The sequence below is a fragment of the Tiliqua scincoides genome, chromosome 6, assembly GCF_035046505.1.
Source record: "Tiliqua scincoides isolate rTilSci1 chromosome 6, rTilSci1.hap2, whole genome shotgun sequence".
NCBI classification, from domain to species: Eukaryota; Metazoa; Chordata; class Lepidosauria; order Squamata; family Scincidae; genus Tiliqua; species Tiliqua scincoides.
This window is the reverse complement of record NC_089826.1, coordinates 33,228,764-33,241,111: the sequence shown is the minus strand read 5'-3', so window position 1 is coordinate 33,241,111 and position 12,348 is coordinate 33,228,764.

Genomic DNA, 12,348 nt, shown 5'->3' with positions numbered 1-12,348 from the left:
GTAATAAACTCTTTTGTAATATACTCTTTTTAGAGTTGAATGCTGCTTCTCAATTTGAAGGTTTCCATAAACTGTGATGTAATATAAACTGTGAGGAAATATTATTTTAGATAACACAAAAGGCTGCTTTGCTTTAGACTTACCCTTGAACAAGTGTATTGTTTGGCCTAATACAAAACAGATCTAGTTTGAAGTTCTCTCTCTCTCTCTCTCTCTCTCTCTCTCTCTCTCTCTCTCTCTCTGATTTCACCAAAATGAATGGCAAGACTGACACTATCAGTTGTCTCAAGGCACTTCTGCAAAAAAAAGATGATCTAGTTTCAACAACTATGAAAGGCACTGAAGGTTTAGAGGGATGATCACATTTCAGGACAGGAGGGATACTTATAGCTAAAACTTTGACTCCACATACACAACACAGAAATCAGTCAAAGACTTTCCTGACCTTGTATGTGTGGCTTAGGTTTGCTAACCCAATTTCACTATGAAGCCAATTTAAAGAGTAGAAAATGACTTGCAAAGAAATTAGTTAATACCATACAAGCACAAGTCTGGTTTTTCAATAGTTTCATTTTTCTGTTGTAAAATTGACATTTCTATACATTATAATTAGGCAACATACATGATAACTAAATTCAAATGAGAGATGCTATGCAACAAGTATCAAATGTTCAATCATAAAAATTAATGGATGTTTTTCCAATCAATTCATTTTTGATTCTGCAAATTCAGTTCCCTCTCTCCATGTTAATATAGTGTAGATTACAAGATCCCATATCTTGGGGGGGGGGGGAGAGATGACACACTGTTGTGCTATTAGTCATATTCTGACACACACATTGTCTATGATGCATGGACACTCCCTGCTCCCTTGGGAGCAGGATCCCAATAAATGGTAAACCAGGAGTATACATGAAATGTAGTTTTATTTCTCTCTTTGTATTGTTAAGGACTTAAGCTGCAATCCTAACCACACTTACCTGAGAGTAAACCCCATTGAACAAAATAGGACTTACTTCTGAGTAGATCTGGTTAGGATTGTGTCATATGACTCTGATGTGAATGAGCCAGCCCTAAGGCAATGATACCCAGTCAATGTAACAAATGAGCTAACTGTTTATGATCTAGGGTGTTTCCTTAATGGAAGAATTCCCTGGAAGGTGGAAAATGCAATATGAGTGGGAAGAAGCAATCAAGTCATTTGGGAGCAGCTTCTGTGTGAGGCACAGACTTGATCTGAGCAAGAGACAGACTGGAGTTACCTTGGGTTGCAGGGCTGCTCACTAAGGAGTTTGTGTAAAGTGTTGTTGCATGTAGCAGCACTCTACAGTATTTCTTATCATGTAAGAGCACTCTCTTTCCTGCTCAATCTGTACATTTGCAAATAAAGCAAATATGAAAACAGCATAAGCCTCCAGGGATATCTTCTCCAATGGAAGCGGAGTCTAGTGAGCACTGCCCTCGGAACTTCTCACTACTTGGTGATGCGAGGAGCTCATGTAATGACATGTTGTTACTTTAGGATTTTGCATGGCATTCTTCTGAGTAAGGAGACCTGAGTACCACATCATTTGGGGATTTAGGGTGGTGTTGCTGGATTGAACCCACACCCTTTGGAATGCTCTGGCACTATTATACATATAAGCAACTTGAAGAATCCAGAATGAAGATAATCAAAGATACACTTATGTCATAGCAAAAGAAGGAGCTACTTAAGATTGCCTTAAGCAGTCAGCACGGTCTCTTTCTGCTAGGAAAACCAGAGTCCCCTTTAACAACTGGTCAGGCTACTGGACAAAGATACAAAATATAACAATCAGCTCAATCTAACCTAAATTCCTGTGTGGAAATGCAACAGCACAGTGTAGGCTGTACTGCATCCTACAGGCGATTTTTGGCTGCTGGAGGTCTCCTTGGAGTAAGCCCCAGTAGCTGCAATGGATCAACTCAAACCTGCACCAGTGATGTGGCTGGCATTAGTCCATGTTGATCTGTGCGGGCAGATCAGAACTGGGAAGGGGCTTGAGATTCGATGTGTACCACCACAGCTGATGCCACACTCTGCCAGGCCTAATACGCTAATTCTCTGCCTTATCTCCTTTCCATTTTGCCCTCCCATACCTCATTCAACCCCCTCCCCTCCCTTCGCCACCAGTTCTGCCCTCTGTATTGGGCTTATCTGCTCCAGTGGACCTCTGTTGCTCCACTAGTGCGCATGGGAGGGCTCCACCCTTCTACTGGCGCACCTGCTCCCTGCACTGCCACAAAGCCCTTTACAACACTTTTGCAGCAGCCAGCACTGGTGGAACACATTGTTTGCCAGCACTTCCTTTAGTTAGGATTGGGCTGTTTGATTTCTTGATGCGTGTGATAAAAAAAAGGTTGCCTTGATGTCTCATATCTGTTCTGACTGAACCTGGGCTAGTGGGAAGGGCAGGGCAGAACCACAATTCAAGCTCACCACGCCTGTATTTTTTCTGTATCCATTGACAAAGTCACCATCCACCCTACTGAACACTCAGGTGTCTCACCTGCATCAAATTTTAGACTGTACACGCCTCAGAACAGAGACCTGCCTTTTGTACTTCATGAAGTACAAATTGATGGCATTATATATATAGTGCCCAAATCCTAACCGACTTTCCAACACTGGCATAGTGGTGTCAGTGGGGTGTGGGCTACATCCTGCAGTTGGGTGGCACTCACGGAGGCCTCCTCAAAGTAAGGGAATGTTTGTTCCCTTATCTCGGAGCTGCATAGCCCTTTTGTCAGTGCTGGAAAGTGGGTTAAGATTGCACCCTAAGGGTGCAATCCTAATCTCTTATGTCAGTGCTTTCCAGCACTGGCATAGCAGTGCCAGTGGGACATGTGCTACATCCTGCAGTTGGATGTCACTCACGGAGGCCTCCTCAAAGTAAGAGAATGTTTGTTCCCTTACCTCAGAGCTGCATTGCCCTTATGTCAGTGCTGGAAAGCACTGACATAAGGGGTTAGGATTGCGCCCTAAATTGTATTTTTAAGAAAATTATGAATTTTTACTGGATGCTTGAAAGATCATGGTATTTTCCTTCAGCATGATAATTATTGGCTCTTTTTATCCATGCTTTTTAAATAATCAACTGCTCAACACCGGTTTCATGGCTTAAACGTTCCTGTGTAACTGGCAGTAGCTTGTAAAGTTACCATGTCATATGATCTCCAGGGTTGTAACTGTTGTTGCAATTGTAATGTGGTCGCTATGATGACTAGTCAGAGCACTGTGTCAGAGGGATTTTGGTAAAACATGTTCCCTATACCAAAGGAACAGGTTTTACTTCCTATGGCTTCTTGCATCAGTTTGCCTGCACTGCATTGCAGACAGAATATAAAGTGATCAGGCCTGAAATCAATGGGAGGTAAAAGAAAACTCAGCACCCAGGCTTGGCTCATCAGTGGTAAACTGCTGTTTTCCCTTTCTGGACAGATGGCAATGATCCAGAGTGCTTTTGCTCATGCTTCTAAGTGTCACTGAAGAAAATCAAAATGCAGTGTTTGCAACTGACACATGGCTCTGTATATGAATGCTGGGAAGGAAATAATGAGGCAGAGCTGAGCAACAAAGTGACATGTTGGAAGCAAGCAACTACATGCAACTGAAAATTGTTTTCCCAAAGGCATTGATTGCTGCAGTGATCATAACAATAGCTAGCTATGTTGTTAGGGATCAGTATTGTCTGATGAAGACATTTTTTTCCCCATAATATTTGCGAAATCCAGTTTTCACAATGGCTTCAACAATCTATTATGCTTGGAAGGCTTTAAATTCTCTGAATTAATATGCTGCTCCTGGGGCATAGCCTGGCACTGTTTCCAGAAAATTTCCTCAGTGTTTTTGGAAGGAAGATATAGAGAGACTCCTAGACGAGCATCCAGGCCAGTGCCGAGCTATTTTGCACATCTAGGCAAGGCTAATTATTTCCACCCCCATTGTTTTTTCATAAGACGCTATCATTAATTATATTCCATAGCACTATTGTGCTATTTATCTTAAAACAAAAAATATAAATTGTCAGTTGCGTTTTTTCATAGGTTAAAAAAAAACCAGTCTCTGTAAAACTGTGCCTCTCAAAGGTCAGTACCATGCCCCCTGAGGTCTGCACCCTAGGCAGCTGCCTAACAGAGAGCCAGGGTGGTGTAGTGGTTTGGGGGGGGGTGGATTCAGACCTGGAAGATCCAGGTTCAAATCCATCCTCAGCTATGAAACATCCTGGGTGACCTTGGGCCAGTTCTCTCAGCCTCACCTACCTCACAGGGTTGTTGTGAGGAAAAAAAGGGGGACCAGCTATGTACACTGCTCTGAGTTCTTTGGAGGAAGGGTGGTATAAAAATGTGATAAATAACTGGTCTAATGTTAGCACTGGCACTTCTAGCACCTATCTGAAAGGCCAACCAGCAGTTGAAAACATTGGTTTTTTTACATTTTGGATTATCCACTGAATGTGGCTCCCATGAACAAATTTCTGCCTAAGCTGTATAACAAGTTTCTGTCAGGAGTTATTTTGAGACATTTTAATTGATAGACAACAATAAGTATACAGTGGGCTCTCCTTATTTGCAGGTCCAGCACTTGCGGATTTGACTCAGTGCGGGTTCTGACCTGCACCGGAGGGCCTCATTTGACCCTCTGGATGGGATTGGAACTGCCTTCCAGATGTGTTCTGAGTCATGGGGAGGCCTCAGAAATCCTCCAGGAGGTATCAGAAGGCAGTTTGGGTTTTCACCAAAAACTGCCTCCTGAAGGCCTTCTGAGGTGTGGGAAGGCCCCACGCAACCTCTTCACACCTCAGAAAATCTCCTGGAGGGCTACTAAGAGGCACTACCAGTTTGACAGACCAGAAGCCTGGGAGGCCTTCTAAGGCGTGGGAAGGCCAGCATTGAGGGGATAGTTCTGAGCACCCAAGAACAGAGAGTTCCAGAGGCCAGGTGGCACAACAGAAAAAGCCCTGTTGTGGGTTGCCACCAACTGAACATCTGAGGGTGGCAACCCAGCAGCAGGACCACCTGGAATGGCCTCACAAGTTGGGCAGTTCACAAGGGAGAGGCAGTTCCTCAAAAATCACAGTCCCAAATCCTTTAGGGCTTTATAGGTTATTACCAGCACTTTGAATTGTGCCCAGAAATGTAGAGGTAACCAATGCAGATGAGTTAATAGGGGTGTGACATGGTCATGACTCATATCCCCTTTAAGGAACCTAGTATCTGTACTACTGTAATTGAAGTTTTTGAACTGTCTTCAGGAGGCTGTGGTAGAGTCATTACAATATAGTCCAATCTAAACATTTCCAGCTTCTGGGTAACTGTAGCAAGGTCTTTCCAATCCAGGAATGGACACAGTTGGTGAAAAAGCAAAGCTGGTTAAAGGTAATTGAGCCACAGCCAACATCAGGCAATCCAGTGTTAAGGCCAGATCCAGGATTACCCTGAAACTGCTCCTTCAAGGGCAAGTATTATTCCAGCATAAAGAACAAGTAAACAATCCAATACCAGCGGTTGGCCCTCTGGATGGTGAGGGAGGGAAAGGGGAGATAAAAGGAGACTTAGAGATGGCAGAGAAATTAAATGAGTTCTTTGCATCTGTCTTCACGGCAGAAGACCTCGGGCAGATACCGCTGCCCAAACGGCCCCTCCTGACCGAGGAGTTAAGTCAGATAGAGGTTAAAAGAGAAAATGTTTCAGACCTCATTGATAAATTAAAGATCAATAAGTCACCGGGCCCTGATGGCATCCACCCAAGGGTTATTAAGGAATTGAAGAATGAAGTTGCAGATCTCTTGACTAAGGTATGCAACTTGTCCCTCAAAACGGCCACGGTGCCAGAAGATTGGAGGATAGCAAATGTCACGCCTATTTTTAAAAAGGGAAAGAGGGGGGACCCAGGAAACTATAGGCCGGTCAGCCTAACATCCATACCGGGTAAGATGGTGGAATGCCTCATCAAAGATAGGATCTGAAAACACATAGACGAACAGGCCTTGCTGAGGGAGAGTCAGCATGGCTTCTGTAAGGGTAAGTCTTGCCTCACGAACCTTATAGAATTCTTTGAAAAGGTCAACAGGCATGTGGATGCGGGAGAACCCGTGGACATTATATATATGGACTTTCAGAAGGCGTTTGACACGGTCCCTCACCAAAGGCTACTGAAAAAACTCCACAGTCAGGGAATTAGAGGACAGGTCCTCTCCTGGATTGAGAACTGGTTGGAGGCCAGGAAGCAGAGAGTGGGTGTCAATGGGCAATTTTCACAATGGAGAGAGGTGAAAAGTGGTGTGCCCCAAGGATCTGTCCTGGGACCGGTGCTTTTTAACCTCTTCATAAATGACCTGGAGACAGGGTTGAGCAGTGAGGTGGCTAAGTTTGCAGATGACACCAAACTTTTCCGAGTGGTAAAGACCAGAAGTGATTGTGAGGAGCTCCAGAAGGATCTCTCCAGACTGGCAGAATGGGCAGCAAAATGGCAGATGTGCTTCAATGTCAGTAAGTGTAAAGTCATGCACATTGGGGCAAAAAATCAAAACTTTAGATATAGGCTGATGGGTTCTGAGCTGTCTGTGACAGATCAGGAGAGAGATCTTGGGGTGGTGGTGGACAGGTCGATGAAAGTGTCGACCCAATGTGCGGCGGCAGTGAAGAAGGCCAATTCTATGCTTGGGATCATTAGGAAGGGTATTGAGAACAAAACGGCTAGTATTATAATGCCGTTGTACAAATCTATGGTAAGGCCACACCTGGAGTGTTGTGTTCAGTTCTGGTCGCCGCATCTCAAAAAAGACATAGTGGAAATGGAAAAGGTGCAAAAGAGAGCGACTAAGATGATTACGGGGCTGGGGCACCTTCCTTATGAGGAAAGGCTACGGCGTTTGGGCCTCTTCAGCCTAGAAAAGAGACGCTTGAGGGGGGACATGATTGAGACATACAAAATTATGCAGGGAATGGACAGAGTGGATAGGGAGATGCTCTTTACACTCTCACATAATACCAGAACTAGGGGACATCCACTAAAATTGAGTGTTGGGCGGGTTAGGACAGACAAAAGAAAATATTTATTTACTCAGCGTGTGGTCGGTCTGTGGAACTCCTTGCCACAGGATGTGGTGCTGGCGTCTAGCCTAGACGCCTTTAAAAGGGGATTAGACAAGTTTCTGGAGGAAAAATCCATTATGGGGTACAAGCCATGATGTGTATGCGAAACCTCCTGATTTTAGAAATGGGTTATGTCAGAATGCCAGATGCAGGGGAGGGCACCAGGATGAGGTCTCTTGTTATCTGGTGTGCTCCCTGGGGCATTTGGTGGGCCGCTGTGAGATACAGGAAGCTGGACTAGATGGGCCTATGGCCTGATCCAGTGGGGCTGTTCTTATGTTCTTATGTTCTTACCTGAGTTTTAGACCTTCTCAGTAATAGTACCTCCATCTTGTTTGGATTTAATTTTAGTTTGAAAATCCTCATCTAGCCCCTTATCAACTTCAGACAATGAGAAAGGACTTCCATGGACTTTCTGGCTAACAATGGAAATGATAGAGCTGAATAAGGCAAGTTAATCTGAATATTGTTGACCCTCCCAAATCCCTGGATAACCTCATCCAGTAGCTTCATGTAGATGTCCAAAGGCTTGAGTGACAGATTAGAACACTTAGAGTGCAATTCTAACTGCGCCCTAGGCCAGTGCAAGCCCCTTATGCCAGCCCAGTAGGGTCGTGCTGTAAAAGTGCTGTAAAGCACATTTGCGTCTCCTCAGGAATCAGCTGGGCCAGCACACAGAGGCAGCATCCAGCCTCTACACCGACTTGGGGAGGGAGGGTTGTGTTGGCCAAGCTTGGCTGACGCAGGGGTCTGGGGAGGTCAGGGAGGGATTCTGGGGCGGGGCGGGGGCAGGGTGGCCAGAGGGTGGTCCTAAGGGTGGATGGGCAGGGAGCAGGAGGCAGGTCCGGAACTCGGCTCATATGCCACCACAGCAGTGTGGAGCAGCTTCCCTGAGCAGTGTGGAGCAGCTTTGAGCCGCTCCGTTCTCTTCAGATTTGCGCCATCTCCTGAGGTGGTGCAAGTCTGAGGAGATCCACTGGGGCTGTGGTGGCTTACCTAGGGGTAAGGAGAAGAGTTTCCCCTTGCCTCCGGCTGAACCACTTCTGGCCCCAGTCTTGCACTGGATACAGCGCAGGCCTCCTGGCGTGTCTGTTCCAGCTCAAGATAGGATTGTGCTGCACAGGATCTCCTAGGGTCTAGGCCAGGGTTCTCCAAACTTTGTGGCCAGAGGGCTGCATCAAATATCTGGCGTGGTGTGGAGGGCCGGAAAAAAAATTTAAATAAAAAATTTAAATAAATAAATTAGAGATGGAACTTAGATGAGTGAATAAATGAATGAATGGGCTCATTCATTCAACCGCTTTGCGAACTTTTAGTTGAAAAGCAGTATATGTTTAATAATTATTAATAATAACCTCTCTGACCCTCAGAACACCCTCCAGACACAGTCAGAGCATGGTTCTGGTTATGTTCAGTTGAGCGGGCCAGAGGCTTTCAGGGGACAAGAGGTTGGCCGCAGGCCGGAAAGAGGCTTGCTGTGGGCCACATCTGGCCCCCGGGCTCGGGTTTGGAGACCCCTGGTCTAGGCCAATGGCGAAGGGGCTGAACAGGAATGCCCCATCACCACCTTCTAGAATCAACCCTCCAGGAAGGAGCAGAACCACCACAAAACAGTACCTCAACTCCTAATCCAGCAAGGCGGTCCAGAAGAATACCATGGTCAAAGGGAGCAATTTTATTCTGAAAGTGCCTTGCAAACTGGTCACTGCAGGCCACTAAGGAGACACACCCACCCACTCACCCACACACACCATTTTATTTTTAAAGAAACTTCCAGGCTGAGACATCATGAATATAATATTGCTATAAGGTAAGTACGTGAAATTGCACTCCTTTAAGGGTAGGGGAATAAACACCAGAACAGAACTCAAGAACAGCTTATAGTCTAAGCTGGAACTGTACAGAATCTCTCCCACAAAAGATCAATTAAAAACAAATGCTCTTATCTTGTTTGGATGGGTACAGGCCATTTTGTGAGATGAGCTGCCTGTCTTGAGGGCTTCACTAAAGAAGCCTGCAGGTGTCTTGCATCTTTCAACCACTTTTACTTAGGCACAGTTTCTGCTGCAGGCATCTCTGTGCGGCAGGCTGTAAATCAATTTGCCTCTGCATTGTGTTTCGAACATTATATCTCCCTCATGAACTACAACCGAGGAACATTGCTTTTGAAAAAAAATAAACCACTAAACCTAACACCTTGTACAGTCATTTAAACTATCCCTGAGTAGAACATGTTCTTTCTCCGTTGCTGTGGTAACCATCATGTGGCTTTTCTAGACCTTATATTCCCTTAATGCTGGTCATGCGATTGCATCAACATACTATGCCGCTTCTTTCATATTTTACTGATGCCTCCAGGGCCTTGTAAGGATTGTCAGTGAACTGTGTGAATGGGTGCCAGTCTTTGGAAGGTGTGCCAACAGTGGAAACCTTTGCAGAGGAGAGGGTGGGGAAATAGTTAAGCAGATCCCTCCACCAGGTTCCTTCGGAAATTTTCACCATCGTTCCTATGAAGGAGCCTCATGAATTTCCATGGTAAGATACAATGACGAATGACCTAGATTTCCTGCAAAAGTGAGAGTTCCATCAACCAAATCCCCATCTTCTGAGTCCTCTTTTTGGCTTCCTTGAGAGCAGGCATATGGAAACTTGGCGTGCTTCAGTGACTGTAGTTATCCTTTCTCAAACACACTTTCAGCCAACTGAGCATCTGTTATCACTGCAGGTGTTTACTCCATGAGAATGAAAGTAATGCATGAAGGAAGAGGATTCTCCTGCAAGCTTGTTGGCTAGTATAACAAGCCCTCAAACGCTCCCACCATCTGTTGAATGACAAGTAGATATATACCCTCTCCATCACAGCTTTTTATTCTGAGATGTTTTGAGATGTGGTTTTCGAAATCACCAACAAAACTATCAATTTTTGGTAGCCAACTGAAAAACAATAAAAACGCCTAGCAAAACAGAAACCAACAAAATTACTTGCTTTGTTACATTTGATTTGAAAATGAAAACATTGAATTCACTGAGCTCCCCATGTCCAGTGAACATCCTTCTTATTTGTCAGATGTCCAAGGTTTGAACCACTTTCCCTAGCATGAACATTTGCAGGGTTAATATTTGGATTAAGAGACAGCTCAGCAAATAACTAGGGCAGTGATTTTCAACCAGTGTGTCGTGGCACACTGGTGTGCCACAAATGGCCTGCAGGTATGCTGCAGGAGTTTGGGAGCATCATTTATTTGTAGGGCCAAGCAGTGGCGGACCTGCCATTAAAAGAACGCCCTGGGCGCGGAGCCTTGCATGCATCTAGGACTGTGCAGAAGCCTCCCTGAGGCGCCCAATGTGGTCAAAAACTGTGGTTCTGGTTTGCTGGAAGCACAGTTTAAAACGTCAGGCAAGCTTCAGGAGGCTTCCCTGACGCATCCTGTAGTTGTGTCAGGCTCCATGTGCTACAGTTAAGTGGGGGGGGGCGGATTTGTGTGCAGGGGTGGCAGCATCCCGCAGGGGGCACACCTTCACAACCCTTTGCCCCGGGGTGTGGGGCTGGGGAGGTCCACTACTTGGGCCAAGGGGGATGTGAGCCCCCCACCTGCAGCATGGTGTGCCTTGTCAATTGTCAAAAAACTGACGTTGTGCCTTGACAATTTTAGCACCTTGTCAGTGTGCCATGAGATGAAAAAGATTGAAAATCACTGGGTGTGGCAAAAGGATGAAAAGCATTCAGAGGTCACTCATGATATTGCAAGTTGCTTAGGAAGTGCAAGCATGCAAGAGGCATCACCCGATCAGTCACACTTTCTCCAGGTTCTGATTTACAAAAGAGTAGCATTGCAGACTTCAATGAGATTATAATGGAGTAAGCAATTAGAGGATTGCAACCTTTGCTAGTCATGCTACCCAGATGATTGTGATCTCTCTTCTTAAATTAAGCAGAATTTCTGTTATTGACAGGATAACCCTGTGTTCATTTTCTCAAAAATAACAGCCCAATCCTAGGCTGCTCAGAAGAAAGTCACATTATAGTCAATGGGGCTTATTCCCAGATAAATGTGGCAAGGACTGCAGCCTGAGGACCCAGTCCTATCCCTCTACCCAGGCCTGTATCAGCTATGCCAACAGGGTGTGAGCTGCATCTCTGTGGTGGGGAGGGGGCAACCATGGAAGCCTCTTCAAGGTAAGGGAATGTTTGTTCTCTTACCTTGGAGTTGCATTGCCCTTACCTTGGTGCTGGATAGTTGGTTAGGATTGGACCCTATGTCTCATTGTGTTCAGTGGGCTTACTTTGAGGTGTAAGACTGTATCCTAAATTGCTCAGGGAAGACATCCTTGAAGACATTGTTGAAATCCTAATCCCAATCTGCTCTGTAATAGGACTATCTAACCGGATCAATACATAGGTGATATTACATGTGTGTTTGCTTTCCTATCTTGTTTTTTCTTCATCTTCTTTTTTTAACCCAGCAAGTTGGTTTGGTTTTTTCCCCTTCAGGTGCAGATGTTTAAGTCATACTGCATTCAATATTGAGTACCCTGCTGATTCTTCAGTCACTGCCTGGCTCTTGGTTAAATTAATATTTACCCACAGAGGATTATTGAAATGCATATAGAGGGGCTCAGGAATGCAATTATCTTGGCAGAGATAGGTATGATTGTTCAGTTAAATGGCAAGGTGCACAGATCATGCATGGGAATACAGAAAAGTAAAGGTACAAATAACAAGAGCTCTTGGTGGTTATCACAAGTAGAGAGCAATACTGACTAGAAGTTAGGCTGATGCAAGTCCCCTGTGCCTACGAGTGCTGCGAATGTGCCTTAAAGCATGTTCAAGATGACTCGTGAGGCAGTAGGCTGGTGCAAGGATGTATGCCCGGTCTCCTGGTGCCAGATCCAGGGGTAGAGGAGGTAAGTAAGTGACAACCTAGGGAGGCCAGTGTGTGTGTGTGTGTGTGGGGGGGGGGGTTAGAGAGGGTGGCGGGAGGGTGGAATGGGACTGTTCTGGGGCGGGGGAGGGCAGGACAGTGTGCAGACCGGGCCCAAGAGGGAGGTGAAACCTGCCTTGGCACCTTGGCTGGATCCTAACCCCTCTCCCAGCCAGCCTGGCATTACACTGTGCTGCTTGGGTTTGTGCCAGTGATTTCCCCTTACTCTGAGTTGTGCCACAGCCTCCTAAGCTGTGATGGAACAGGCAGGCCAGTCTGTTTTGATCCTCAGATGCTGGTGCTCCAC